This window comes from Parasteatoda tepidariorum, chromosome 7, assembly GCF_982258835.1.
Source record: "Parasteatoda tepidariorum strain Cologne lab strain chromosome 7, Ptep-v5.0, whole genome shotgun sequence".
Taxonomy (NCBI): Eukaryota; Metazoa; Arthropoda; class Arachnida; order Araneae; family Theridiidae; genus Parasteatoda; species Parasteatoda tepidariorum.
Genome location: NC_141761.1, coordinates 28,358,218 through 28,373,287, shown reverse-complemented (window position 1 = coordinate 28,373,287; position 15,070 = coordinate 28,358,218). Strand labels below are relative to the sequence as shown.

At 29.7% G+C, this 15,070-nt stretch overlaps 1 pseudogene across 1 annotated transcript in view; it reads left to right on the top strand.

Moving 5' to 3' along the window:
- LOC107455402 (sorbitol dehydrogenase-like) overlaps positions 1-4,562 on the top strand; it is a 36,156-nt pseudogene extending 31,594 nt beyond the window's left edge. The window contains exon 7 of the transcript XR_015435782.1: positions 4,183-4,562. The product of XR_015435782.1 is annotated as a sorbitol dehydrogenase-like (transcript). The remainder of the gene's footprint in view (positions 1-4,182) is intronic.
- The last annotated feature ends 10,508 nt before the right edge of the window (positions 4,563-15,070 follow it).

Here is a 15,070-nt window from a genome sequence, read left to right as displayed (position 1 = left end):
AAGGTGTCTAAGGTATGATGTAATAACTAATCATTACATTTATAATGATAAATAATTAATAAATTATTTTTTGTTTTGAAAAAAAGAGTATAAATTATTGATTGTCTCTTTTTTGTTTCTCGTGACTTCAACATAGATTATCTAGAATAGCGTTGATGTATTTTAAGTCACTACGAAGAGTATGAAGATACCGAACATAAAAAGCTGTCGAATTCGTAGCCAAAATTTTTAAGCGTCTTAAAATATCTCAGTATCTTAAATGTCGTCCTAACATCTTAGTTGTGAAATTAAATTTTTATTTATCTGACCACGAGTGATTAACTTATTATTTCATTATATATTTTACTCTTTCTTTATGATACCAAGTAGATTTTTTTCCTGATAATATACTAAACTATTTTGTTTAATTTTTCACTTTAGCACGATTCCCAAGATATTATTGTAGTATAATTTGTTATCACGAAAATGCCTTATTTTGTTAAGCAGGAAATACTAAAAATTGAAATTTGTAAGAAGATTCCGAAGCTGTGCCAATTTTAGAGTCATCTGATTTTCAAAAAAAAATGCTATAAAAAATACACAATTCCCGAACTCATTTTAATAAAAATAAATAAAAAAAACGTAGCAAGAAGGCTAACATACTTTTTACAGAAACTGTGAAAACTAACTTTTCCCATATTTCGTCAAAAGAGGATAAGAATGATATTGCTCCAAGGGACCTACTCAATAATTTCGCTATTTCCAGAATGAAATCTATTTGATCGAAACATATTACTCCTTGAAAATTAAAACGTGGAAAAAATTAGCTTTTATTATTTATCTAAGCTTATTCCATTTATTTAATGATAGCGGTATTAAGGTTAAGAATATGCGATGGAAGCCCCATTTACTATTATACTATAACTGCATTGAATCATTTAGCTTGAATAATTAATTTTAAGCAAATTATTTAATAATTTAAGCAAATAAGGGTGTAAAAATAAACTCGATCAAAATACTCCGAAAGTATACCCTAAAATATATGTAGAATAAACTTTGGCATCGATATATATAAAAAATACCTTTTCAAAACTTATTTTAATATCGAGTGAAATAATTTAATATGTTGTGTAACGTAATGGATAATCCCAAGAAACTGAATCGAAAGTATAAAAATTTCATTGATTTAAAAAAATAATAGATGATAATAAAAGTAGACATGTTTTGAGCGTCCAATAATGAAAGTCACAACTTATTCAAGCCTGACAAGTCTTGAGAATGGGCGATTATATTTGAACGCTCAAAGCATGTCGACTTTTACTTCCCTCTTCATACGTTTCGAAGTCAGTTGAGTTTTTATCGTCAATTATACTGTTTTACATTTGGGTCTTGATCATTATTTTGATAAGGATTTTACACTCGTTAAAGTAAACATATGCATTTTAATATTTCAACAGGATTCATGTGGTCTTCAAAAACGTTAGAGCATCAATATTGTAAAAGTTATATTTAACTTAAAAATTAAAATTTTGAGACCGGATATTTTGAGTTAATGAAATTAAATATTTTATCTTTTAAGTTTTTCAGTATCTTAAGGATCTTACTAGCTCTGTTTAAAAGGAGAGTATCATATATATATAAGAAAACATAAATAATCATAGTAGCAGTATTTGGTGGTAAATGTAGCTTATTGTAATTGAAGAATATGCTGTGCGACATTGTGTGGTGAATTTGCGAACGTAAGTTTCAGAATGCATTGAAACACGAGGATGCAATTTGCTAATCATCTTTATCCAAAGAAAACCATGTAACCTAAATATCTAGCAGAATGAAGCAATTTTATAAACAACGAATCATACAATATGCAACATATTATTTCAATATCTTATTCTTAAACATAACATATTTCAATGTCTTTAAAATGCCACTAAACATTCAGCAATTCCTTGAGTTATAGAAAAAAGAAATATCGTAAATTACAGAAAACCTTGCGAATGTGCATTAGAATTACTATACAATCTACATTTTATTTTTCAAGCACTTTTTTTCATCTTCAAACTTACTTGCCTAGAAGACTCGATTAACCCTTTCGCGCCGACTGTCACAAATACGTGACAGCATAAAACAGTATCTACCTGGGTAAAAAGATAAAACTGGTAATCAAAGTAATTCTTTAGCAGTTTATTTGTGGGCGGGGTTATAATTGTTTGATTTATTTAATTCACCATTACTTAGTTCAAAATTAAATTATTTAGTTATACTTTGAACTAGCATTGATTATATATATGATTAAACTAGCAATAATTAAATTCAAGGCAGAGTAAGTCCGTGAAATTAGCAACGCCTGCATTTAAGCTACCGTTTTTTATTTATTTACATCATGATTCTGATTTTGTGCGAATGCTTTCATGAATCACCCGTCCCCAAGGGATTAAAGCTGTAAAAATGATTATCCCTAAAATTTTGTATATAGCTGTAATAAGTTATGTCAATTTGATTTTAATATGAAATACTCGAATAAATTTAGCAAAAACAGCATAATCTAAACAATATCAGATAAAAAGTTCATGCATTTAAATTCTAACAACTTAGAAAATCATAAATAATTTATAAATTGATTCAAATTTTCTTTTCAAAGGACATTTAAATAATTTTTTTTTTGCTTTTTAGACAGAAATCAGCTTAAAAATTGTCTATTGCCTCGAAACTTCGAGAGATTTTCTATTAACAATGAATTAAACCTCTCTGAGCAATCACAAAACATTATTTCAATTTTTTTACAGTCATAGTATGGTTGCTTAGCAACCTAGTAAAATTAAGCATTCTTCTTTTGAATTAGTCAATGGGTTATCTTAAAATATTCATTTGAGCAGGCGACTTTTTTTGGCGCTTTTCTGGACTATCGCCAAATATATAAACCTTTATTGCTACCCAATTTACCACCCAATTTTTTTGAAATTTTGTCTACCCCCCCTAATTCAAGTGTCTAGATTCCAAATATTTAAAAAAAATATATGTTTATTCAGAGAAAGTACGTTTTTGTGTCTGATTTCGTAACTTAATAAATAGTTAGCACTAATTAATTAGCATATTTGAGGTCACCCCTAAGAACCATTAAGATTGACACTTAGTTCATGAAAATCCGATCATTAGAACGAAAGTTATTCAGGGTGATTCGTTTTTTTTTTTGCGGACTGTACCAGGCACAAATTAAAAATTAAAAACTGTTGAGTAACTTTTAATCTATATTTAATAATTAGCTTTTCTTTTGCATTTAATTTTCATTTACATCAATTTAATTTTACATTCAATTCTTTTACATTCCTACATTTAATAATTGGCTTTTCAGTGTTAAAACTTGATCTTAACCTTTAAAGTCTTCATCAGTTAGTGCAAGCAAAAATTTAGGAAAATACACAGAAAACGGCACTTCGTGAGAAAAAAAAATATACTTTCTGCAAAGGATTTGAGTTTCTGCTATTTGAAATTAAGTAGGAGAGCAAAGATCGGAATTAGTTCGAAATCTGTAAGATATTGTCCGAATAGTTTTGTCAGGAAAGTATTTGAATGCTTATTTTACTTTTTGAGTCTTTCGTCATATTTCTGTAATTTTTTTCTACACTGAATTCTAATAGACGGATCAATGAAATCAAACATCATTGTCAGCGGTCAGCACGCGGGAGGGTGACCTCTTTGATTAGCCTGCGATGAAACGAAAGGTGTTCGGTATCTGTCCTCGTTACACTTTTCTATTGCAAAGTACTCTAATTCAAGCGCAATTACCAAAGAGGGGGAACCATCCCCTTTATTACAGGATCAAAATTTCGATGGTGTTTTGTCTGACGAGCCTTTTCCCAGGTGGTCACCAATAGTCCATTGTGCAGCTACAGTGTGGCGTAAATAAATTACTATTATTACTACCACTAAAATCGCTTTAAAAAATTCTATTTCAACTGCAAAATTTTTTGTGCAATTCAAAAAAAAATTAATTGTAAATAATATTAACAAAGAATTATGTAGTGCAGTTTATAATTACTCAAAAACAAATACTTTTTTTTACAACTTTTTTTAACCCTTTGCTTACGGTGCATCATCTGTACCATCACATGTGGTCCATATGTTGTACCAGCCGTAAGCGAATGGTTAAGAGCAAATTTTTTGCTTGTTTGTAATTAAATTAGTAAAAAAGTTTCTATTGCTTAGGTTACCAAATCTGGAGGAGTAGTGGCCTTGGTTGGACTTGGTGCATCAGAAATGAATCTACCTATTATTGAAGTCGTAACAAAAGAATTAGATATCCAAGGGATATTTCGATACGCTAACTGTTACCCAACCGCGCTAGAGATGTTAGCAAGTGGAATAGTAGACCTGAAAAGCCTGATAACTCACCACTTCACATTGGAAGATACGGCAAAAGCATTCCAGGTTGCTCAGTCTGGAATTGATGGTGCTGTCAAAGTATTAATTCAATGTAAACAATCTTAAATATTTGAAATGTATCGCTTAAAACCTGAAAAGAGTGGAATTATTTAGCATTGTTTTTTCTTACTTTTATTTTACTTCTACCAACTATTTTGATTAGCTTTATTAGCTAGAATTCTTTTACAACAATAAGAACAAAAACCTTAAGTTCAAACATCCAGAATACGGTAAAATTTACCATGTTTTTGGTTCTTTTGGAACACTAAAAGTCTCGATAATTGTTACCAAAGAGCTTCGATACTGTTTTTGTTATAATTAGCATTTAAATATGATTTTATAATGTGTAATAAAATTTGGAAAGTGGGGTAAAAATTGTTAGTTTTATCATGATAACTTGGTGCATTGTATAAAATTCGGTTATTAAATTTACTTTTTAGCTTTCTATTTTTTACTGATGGACTGGTAATAAGAACTATAATTTTGAAAACCAGAATTTCCGGTAAATCGTTACCATATGAAAGGATACATCACTCAGTGAATGGTTTAAATACCGTATATTTTAGTTATTATTACCACAATTGTGTATTTTTTTTTACCTGAAATATCATTAACATACAGTTCGGTAATTCCAGCCGAATATTTTTCTCCGTGGACAAAAGTACGATAAAAAACAATAATTTTTTTTTGATCGATTTGAAAAATATATTTGCAATATAGTTCGACTTCTAACTTACTAGTTTAATTAAACAGCTGTTATACCATATTGATTTCTTGTTATCACTAATTAATTTCTTTGTCAGAGGGCCGGGATAGCTTGGTCGGTAGGGAGCTGGGCCCATGTCCGAGAGTTCGTGGGCCCGAACCCCACCGGGGAAAGACTCCCTGTGTAGTAAAGGGACTGATGCACGTTAAATCTTTCGAGTCGCAAAAGTCCTCCATGTTCCCATAACAAATCAAAACTTCTGGGGGTACTGGATTGGAGATCGATCATTCGCTGATTCAGGTCAAAATTACGATCTGTGGATGAATGGATGTATGAATGAGTCCGCCCTATGAACGGGTGTGACGTATGGTGTGGCAGAAGTAGAATTCTTGGCCATAGATGGTGTTATGGAAAAAACAAGAACAATCGCACTCCCTCTTCCTAAAACAGACATACGTCAACAATAACAGCAACATTTCTTTGTCAGAAAACATTTCTCGAGTATTTCAAATAATCAATGCTTCAACAAGAATTTAAAACTACCTTCTCCTAGATGAAGCTAGAATAGTAATTAAGCAATTCATCTAAGAAAGTAATTTCTTTGATGAAAAAACATTCATCCAGTAGTACAAAAAACCAAAATTTAAACACGAATTTGAAGCAATCACATTCTAGATAAAGTTGCAACGGTAACGGAACGACTAATTTAGGATAGCAATTTATTTGTTAAAAACCATTTACTCAGTATTTTAAAAACAAAAATTTCTTTACGAAATTTGAACAATCATATCCTAGATGAAGTTGCAATGGTAATCGAGCAATTCATCTAAGATATTAATTTCTCTAACGAAAAAACATTCATCCAGTATTACAAAAAACTAAAATTTCAACACGAATTTAAAGCAATCACATTCTAGATAAAGTTACAATGGTAACCAAACGACGAATTTAGGATAGCAATTTATTTGTTGTCAACCATTTAGCCAGTATTTTAAAAACAAAAATTTCTATACGAAATTTAAAACAATCATATCCTAGATGACATTGCAATGATAATTGAGCGAAGTGATTTGGTTGACGTTTTAGCTCAATAATATTAGGAACTAAATGTTAAAAATTCAAGTCATACAAATATAATATCTGCGAGTAGTTTTAGATTATTAAACTACTCGCTTTCGATTGCTCCATAATTTAGAAGTCTTATTTTCAGATGATCTGCTTATTGTCAAAAGAAAAATAAAAAAATGGGCAAAACCACTATTTTTCTTAAAATTCATTCGATCTATTTTTTTTATTTATTTCTTTATTTTTTCCTTCTGTCGTATGCCTGTTTAGGTAGAGAGGGTGCCATTGTTCTTGTTTTTCAGTGGCGCCATCTATGGCCAAGAATTCGACTTCTGCCACACCATTCACACAACCACAAACCCGTTTATAGGGCGGGTACCATTCACACACACAAAGGAGAAAGGACATAGAACACACAGAGCGAAAGAAATATCCATGCCTTGCCCGGTATTCGAACCCAGAACCTTTCTGATGCAAGGACAGTTCCCTGCCCCCTACACAGGCCGGTCGGCGTTCGGTCTATTCTTTCTTTGATAATGCTTTCAAGAAAAAAAAAAACAACTCATGCATTAAAATGAATAGTATTAATTTTAAAATTACTTTAAGATAGAATTTCCTTAATGTGCCATATAAGTACACTGTAAAATTTTAAACTATACGTTTAGGTATAAGTTACGAAATATAGCATTCAAACTGTGAAATTAATAATATTAAAACAAAATTGTTAGTACTTTGCCAAGTATAGTGATCCTGAAAATTTTAATTTTTGACAGATTAATCCAACTAGTAACTTGGCAAAATTATTTTCAAATTCATTAAATTATATCAAGTGAAATCTGGACTCTAATTGTATTGTATATTCGACCATTCCTTAAATTTTATTGCAAAAGTGGCATTATCGTGTTAAAACTTTTACATTAACCATTAAAATCACGTCTTGGATAGCAATAAACATTACAAGAACTTCAATGCAACGAGAAGATTTTTTTTTAGCTCTTAATCGTGAAATGCAACGCTTGAAATTTTATGTGTTTCTCTTTATAGATTAACAGAAGTACTTTCAACAAAAGTCTTCGCCATCAATTTAGAGATGTAAAATGATATTTAGACGAGGGAAAATAATTCAGTTACATTTTCTAAAATACTAATATTATTCAGTTTCAGGAAGAATAATTATTGCTAGAGCAGTATTCACTATGTAAAAGAGATACAGTTATTGTTTAAATTTCCTAATATATTTTATTGCAAAGAGATGTTTTAGAATTTGTATAAAGACTTATTACTGCAATATATTTTAATTTAGACGTTCCGTTTCCTGTTCATATTGCTTCTAAACCTCCTGATGATTTTCTCAATCATTTTCATTTCTTGATGATGATAAGCATGTAGTAACAAGCTTATCATCAAGAGATAAAATTATAAATTATAAATTATTCTGTTATAATTTTATTTACTTAAAAATTTTCAAACATTCAATTATACAAAAAATTATTCAATTCAAATATTCCATAATGTTTTATTGTATTAACATACATTTTTTTAATATAGAGTCAGAGTTCAATTGAGTCCATTCTTTATTCAATAGAGTCGATTCTATTGGAATAAAGTTTAAGCCTAATCTTTAACTCGGTTATTGTAACTTTTTAAAAGTTAACTTTCATCCCTTATTTTTTATTAATTATTTTAATTCTGAACACGAATTAGCTATTATTTGAACAGTTTTAAGCAAAAATTATTAGAAAAATAAGCATATTATACAAAAAAGTAACTTTACAATTTATTATTTGTGAAATTGTAACTAAATATTTCATTATAGAAATGCTGCTTAATTAGAAAATGTAGCGCGATTCCTTTCAAATACAATGTAGAAAAATTGTTTCTTTTGTTTTAAGTATTTATCTTTAAAAACAAAACCAAAAACCTAACAGTGTAACATCAAAAAAGTTTAATAAAAATATTACTGGCAAATCCAGTTTGTCATTTTATAAACAACCAAAAATACTTGCATTTTTTTATTACCCATCATATCAAGAGAATTTTTTATGTAATGAGCAGTAACGAAGTTACAAAATGGTAAGCCGGTAATTATGCTTTCAGAATTAAAAATCTAATTTTTAACTTAAATAATTTGATGTCATTACTTAATAGCAAGTAACTTTGAAAAGATTAAACAATTATAATTTATGAGTGAAAAAGAAAATTTTGTGTTTAATTCGCGGATAAAAAAGAAATTTCCCTTCCAGTAATAAAACTCTCACTTTTGACGATTCAGCAATCCTTGAGCTGTATTTCGTTAATTTTGTGAATTATTTCGGCAAAATTACGTGATTTTTGACAAAAATGTTTTCTCAACTCAGAGCCTCATCTATAGTGCATTGTAGGAAATTGTAACCTAAAATTACGAAAATAGGATGAAGATTTGGCAATCGAAAGTAAAGTAACAAAAATTACCGGGGGTCTTGGATGGTGGTCAAGGATTTAATCTCGAACTAGGAAGATCCCGGGTTCGAATCCTGCTTCAGGCATGTGCATAATTTTTCTCTCTGTTCTATCTGTCTTTCCTATGTTGTTAAGGCGACATTGATCCAGCAATATGGTGCCAACGATAAAATGATTATTTGAGAGGTTAGATATATTAGGTACTACTAGTTTCTTTTTAGGAAGAAAATAGAATAGTGAAATTCGTTTCGTCTTAAAAGTGACGTTAGTTATTTTGTCACGTGGACGAAAAACTCGTTCAGAGGGGAATGGTTTCGACAAAAATGAAGAATTCGTAAAATTTGAGTATGCATTTTTCCAGAGTTTTTCCTCTCATTTTTACCAATATAATTAAACAAGAAGATAATTTAGTAATTGAATGTTCAGAATATTTGCTCAGACTTGGATATAGTTACATTCTAAGGCTGTTGCACTGCTGTTTTCGTGAGCCCATAAAGAGGGCATTTCGTGGCACACATTAAAGAGGGGGAGAGGGGGGGGGAGAATACCTGGAAGTAACCGATTTTACCCCAAAAGCAGAATTTTTCTAAACAAAACAGGGCAGTGCTACTATTGGACTAAATACTTCTTTTTTAGGGTATGAATCTTTAGTAAACATATAATAAGAATTAATAAGACTAATTTTAATTTCTATAATGTAATAAGGCTAGTTTAAAAACGTAAGAACATTGGAGAGTTGACATATCAAATCAAACTTATCTACATAGAGATTATGAATTTAATAGCAACAACACTCCAATATGGTAGGCTCATCTTTTTGACTTGTAAGGAATAATTCAGTTGATCGTTAAAAAACAAAACTGATTTTGAGGCAATCGACGTTGGTTGGTTGGTTCTAATGCCATTTGCTGCACGGGCAAGCCTGCTTGACGAAACCTAGCAAATTTAAGGCAGAGTGTGCGATTCTTGTTTCTAGTGGTGCCATCTATGGCCAAGAATTCGACTTCCGACACACCATGCGTCACACCCGTTTATAAGGCGAACCCATTCATACATCCATTCATTCATCCACAGATCCTAATTTTGACCTTAATCAGAGAACGATCGATCTCCTATCCAGTACCCCTACAGGTATTGATTTGTTATGATGCAATCGATGATGTACCCGGTCTTATCTAATACTCTCCTACTCATTTTTGAGCAAAATCCATAGACTCTAAAATGACGCATCATAAAAAAATGAAGTATCATCATCTAATTTAACTTCATTTGTTACGATCCAAAATTCGAAAGGAAAATCTAATTAGATAAAAGTTTACTTCATGTATCTTCATTCCAAATTTATTTCGCTAATAAGGAACGTCTTTAGATCTGTAATTAAAATTTCTCTACCTTGCCGCCATGTTTATTTGCAAATGAAGACGGATATTCAGAACTGTTTCAATTATGAGCATGTCACTATACTCAATGAGTGCATGGGGTATTCAAATTCGACTATATTTGTTTCGGAGAAATTTAGATACATTTTGCTCATTCTGCTCAATTTTGAGAAACACTTTTTAACAGTGTAACTGCCGTTGGCAAAACTAAAGATTCAAACTAAACATCTTTCTTGCTTCAAAAATTGAATTAATTTGATTATGGTTAGCATAAACCAGAATTGAAGCTTCCAGCCGGAAAAAAGTATTTCAGTCTCAACCATATTTATATAATCAATAAGAGAAGTGTTTTTTTTCCTTCAATGCCCACCTGGAGAGTGACCTAGGTCATACAGGTATCTGAAGGTCAAATTTGTTGGCCACTCTTTCAGGGTCATATTAGGTGGGCCAACGTTGCTCCCATGGTAAGGACAGATAGTACAGATAAGGAAAGAACATCCATGCTTTGCCCAGGATTCGAACCCAGAACCTTTCTGATGCAAGGGTAGTTCTCTAACCCCTACACAGCCCGATCTGCAATAAGAGAAGTGTAAAAATATTGATTTACAATCGAGTATTTTATCAATGTCAAATTTATTTCAAAACATAGTTTTAAATTATGAAAACGTGGTTTCGTGAGAGCTTAAGTGTGCTTCCAAGAAATATCTTTGAAAGATAAAAAGTATTATATAGACATTTCGATAAAGAGACGAATAGAGCGAACACAGCTTCCTCTATGCATAAAAGTTTCAACTTTCATTCAGTACATGAATTTCAAATTCAATAAAAAAAGTTTATTTCATTAATTTTTTTTATGCAAAAAGTCGCATTTAAACTATATTTTATGAAATTCAAATGTAATGTTTTTAGAATTTAGTCCTTGATTATCGGAGAACCTTTAAAAAAAGCATCCTCGTGGTACTTACGATTATTTGAAAGCTCGTACACCAATCTTATTTAAATTTTTCGCCTTTCTTCTTGATAAAATTTATTGGATATATATTGAAAGATTTAAAATAAAATGAAATTTGAATTTTCGGCAAAGTAGTATGTTAAAATGGGACTTTTATTCTCAGAAGTTTAGCAGTTAATTTATACAATCTACTCCCTTATTTGAAAAAAGTAGCAATATTTCGGCATTGTAACAAAATTTAGCAAATTAATGGAATCCATCGTTAATTAAACGGCCACTTATTAAAGTTTTCTAACTCAAATCTTGAGTGCACTGCTCACCCTCTTCCATGACGGTTACATCAGGCTACGTACTCAAATGTTTCGGGTTCAATTCTATCTAGTACTATCTTGAATTGCAGCTCAATAAAAGAACGTCAGGGACAAAAAGATCCTTTAGGAGTTAAAAAAACTGAAAGGAATTACTTAAAACTTGTATTGTTGAAGAAAGAAGCATTTTACTGTAAATTACATGTATACATGTTGTTGCAATTATTTAGATATGTCTGTTATCTCCCTTTCTTTTTTCTTTTTAGTTCAAAATATATTTTATTTGTAATATGAAATTCCAGCATAGAAACTACTAAGTAATGAGTAAGTTAACCATTTCAAAAAGTTGTGAATGCTGAAATTCGAAAAAAAGTAGCAATAATGAAGCAAAACGAAAATAAATAAACAAAAATTAGCAATGAAAAAAATTTAAACGCTCTAGTTTTGATCATAAACACTAAGTTTTATATGTGCAGTTGTGCGATTATTCATTTAACTACATTTTAAGATCATGAAACAAATTTTATGAGGGTAAAGCGAAGAACATTAAGCTAATCAAAATTGCATGAATCAGAGCACTAAAAACTGTGTTAAACCATTTAAATGACCATAAAAACTTTTTTCTTCTGTATAATATCTTTTGAAGTTTAAATGTTTAATAAGCAATGACACATATATTTGAGACGTTACCATTCCTGATGCAAATAAAAAATGAAATTCTACTTTTTAATTTTGTAATGTGTGAAAGTATTCTAAGTTAAATATGCAACTAGTATGAACTGATACCTATTTTATTTAAATTTCTTTCTCTCTAATTTCAAACTTGCAATGACATTTGTGCTAAAATAAAAAAATTTAGAAGTCATAAATTATTTGCAAAATATTTATGTGTATACTGTAAGAATGTCTTTATTGTTATACTAGAACGACACTTTTATTTCTTAACTCTTAATGGTAAAGGCTAAAAGAGAATTACAGAAAAAAGAAAACAAAAGCAGAAAAAAGAACAATGAAAACAGAAAAAATAATGGAGTACAAAAGAAACACCATTTGTCGCCAATAATCTAAGAATCCAAATGCCCCAATATTGATCTACCAGAAAACGCTTAATCAATTCCTGGCAATAAATCTAACGGTCACCATTTATGACCTGTCCTAGACCATAGATTTTACACAGAAGACAATAGGCCAGTTGTTAGGGGTTTCAATTCGGAAAAAATGCTGGTAATGTTTTTTTTAACTGCTTTTAAAAGGTCATCATCCCGGCAATTCAATGCAAGTCTTACCTCTGTTGGATGGTGAGCTTCGGCTCTTCGGTCAAAAAACGTGATCTTAAATAGGGTGTTTTTTGTGGTGTATAGATAAATTGTAAATTTCAATAATATAAATTTATGTAGGGTACTTAAAAACCTTGCTTCAAATTTTTAGGTCATATCATAACTAATAGAGAATTTCGTTTGTGTATTAGATGCATAAGATCTGATGGTACAAAATTTGAGCTTTTGGTGTAACATTAGGAATTGTAACCCTTTGAACTATTAAGATTAAGTTCCAAAACGCAAATATCCGATCATTAGATCAAAAGTTACTTATGGTGGTCCGTTTTTTTTATTATTATGCGCTCTGAATACCCAAATTACCTTCTCAATTATAATTCGTTTGATTTTGAAAATGTTTTTGTTTCTTTCCTCCCTTAAACATTTATTTACGACTATGGATGTTGCATTTTACCTTCCTTTTTTAAAAGTTTTGTAAAAATTTGTCTTGAGGAAAATTCTTACAGAACACTCTGCATATTCACTATAAAAGAGGAAAGAACTAAAAACTTCACAAATTAAAATAGCATTTTTTAATTTTTTTCACACCGTTCTTTTTTTGCATCGTTCTTTTTTTTTTACATCGTACTTTTTTTACATGCTTTCATTATTTCTCATTTTATGAGTCTAAAAACACGAAAGTTTTCATAATTGAATACCTATAATTTTTATTTAATGCCAAAAAAACAGTAAAGTGTCATTGAAAGGTTAAAAAAAAACATATCGTTTTTAGAGGAAGTGAAAAAAAGTTTAATATTAGGAAGCAATGACAATTCTTTGTCCTGATAATTTGCTTTTTGTTAATTTTTATATCCATCAACACCTAAGATGAAAGCAGCCATTAATTAAACGACGAAAACCTTTTAAATATTAATTATTTAGATAAGAAAAAAAATTAATGATGTTCTCCAGGCTTACCAACTTCACGACACTTGTTGCAAAGTGGAAAAAAAATTAATTTTTTTCTCCTTTTCTGTCACTTATGTTGATAAAACTAAATTAACGGTGCTTATTTTTTCTAATTTTTCTCTGTTTTTTCTACAGTTCACGAAAGCAAGGGAAAAATTTAATTATGAATTAAGTATTTTATACACAGTTTTATTGGAAATATAATTTTGTTAAGTAGTGAATGGAATGGAATTTTAACGTGTGAAATGGAAAGTAATTTTAAGATATTTGAATGATTGGTTTCTTCCTAAAAAGGTACTAAAAATACTTTTCAAGTATTTTCTTAAAACTACTGGACAGAAATTTTATTATACTTGAATTAGTTGCTTATAGATACTAAGTGTACCATAATCAAAACCATTAAAATTACATTTGTAGACTCCATGTAAAAAAATAATTAAAACAAACATATAATAATGCTTAAAAAATGCTAAAATTTGTCAAGTAGTAACTAAGATCAGTTACAAAATTGGAATTAAAAGTATCAAGGTAAGTTAGACTGTCAGATGAAACGGATTGATAATAATTATTATCACACCAAATAAACTTGAAATTTAGCTAATTAATTACACTCTTTAGAAAAGTGTATTGTTTCGTACTTCACCGTTATCAATTATTTGTTCAAAATTTCTATACGCTAATTAGTTAAGTATTTATAATTTTATGTAAAACCGTTTTCTTGTATTATAATTATAAAATATTGTGTATAATATGTAATACTAGCTGGATACCCGTGCGAGTTAAAAAAAAGTAAATAATCAATAAATTGGTATTAATCAATACTACAAAATTACGCACAAAACTCAAAGACTTATATCGACACGATTATTTAAGCTAAAACAATTCCCTTTATTTCTTTTTATTATATTTATCTGTTGTGCTACCTGGTAGCTTTATGCCATCAGACATGGTATTTAAAATTTATTCTATCAAATAAATCGTAATTGTATTCAGTATCATTTGGCATAATGCTATTGCACCAGATCTACACTTTATAATCAAAGATTGCGATAATCAAAATGTTTCTCTTGAAGTTATCATTTTCAAAGGCGGTAAAAACCTTTTTCCCCAATACCTATATTTGGTGTGTTGGTATTAATATTTAAACACAACTTGACATGATGCCAGTAGTACATATTACTAAAATTAATTTAGCATTATTGATGCCAATAATACAAAGTGATTTTTTATGGTTTTTCTAAACGAGAAAGTGCTTTTTCTCCATCAATGAAGCTTTTTAGTATAAAACTTTGTTTTAATTTCAATTTGTACCTACTCCCAAATTAATTATGCATCGCTGGTGGCAAAAACGATATGTAAATTTTTTATGGTTCTTATTTACGAATAAGTAACGTTTTCCCATTAATTTAGCGTTTTAATAAAAAACTTACAATTTTTTTCACTTTTTACCTATTACTAAAACTAACTACATTTAGTTCTTGAAAAGAATTACTAACGACACCAACAATTTTATAAGATATATACTTTTATACTAACATCGGTACTTATTTCTGAAACCGTAAAAAATTGCCGCTTTTATACTTAATTGAAAGTAGTAT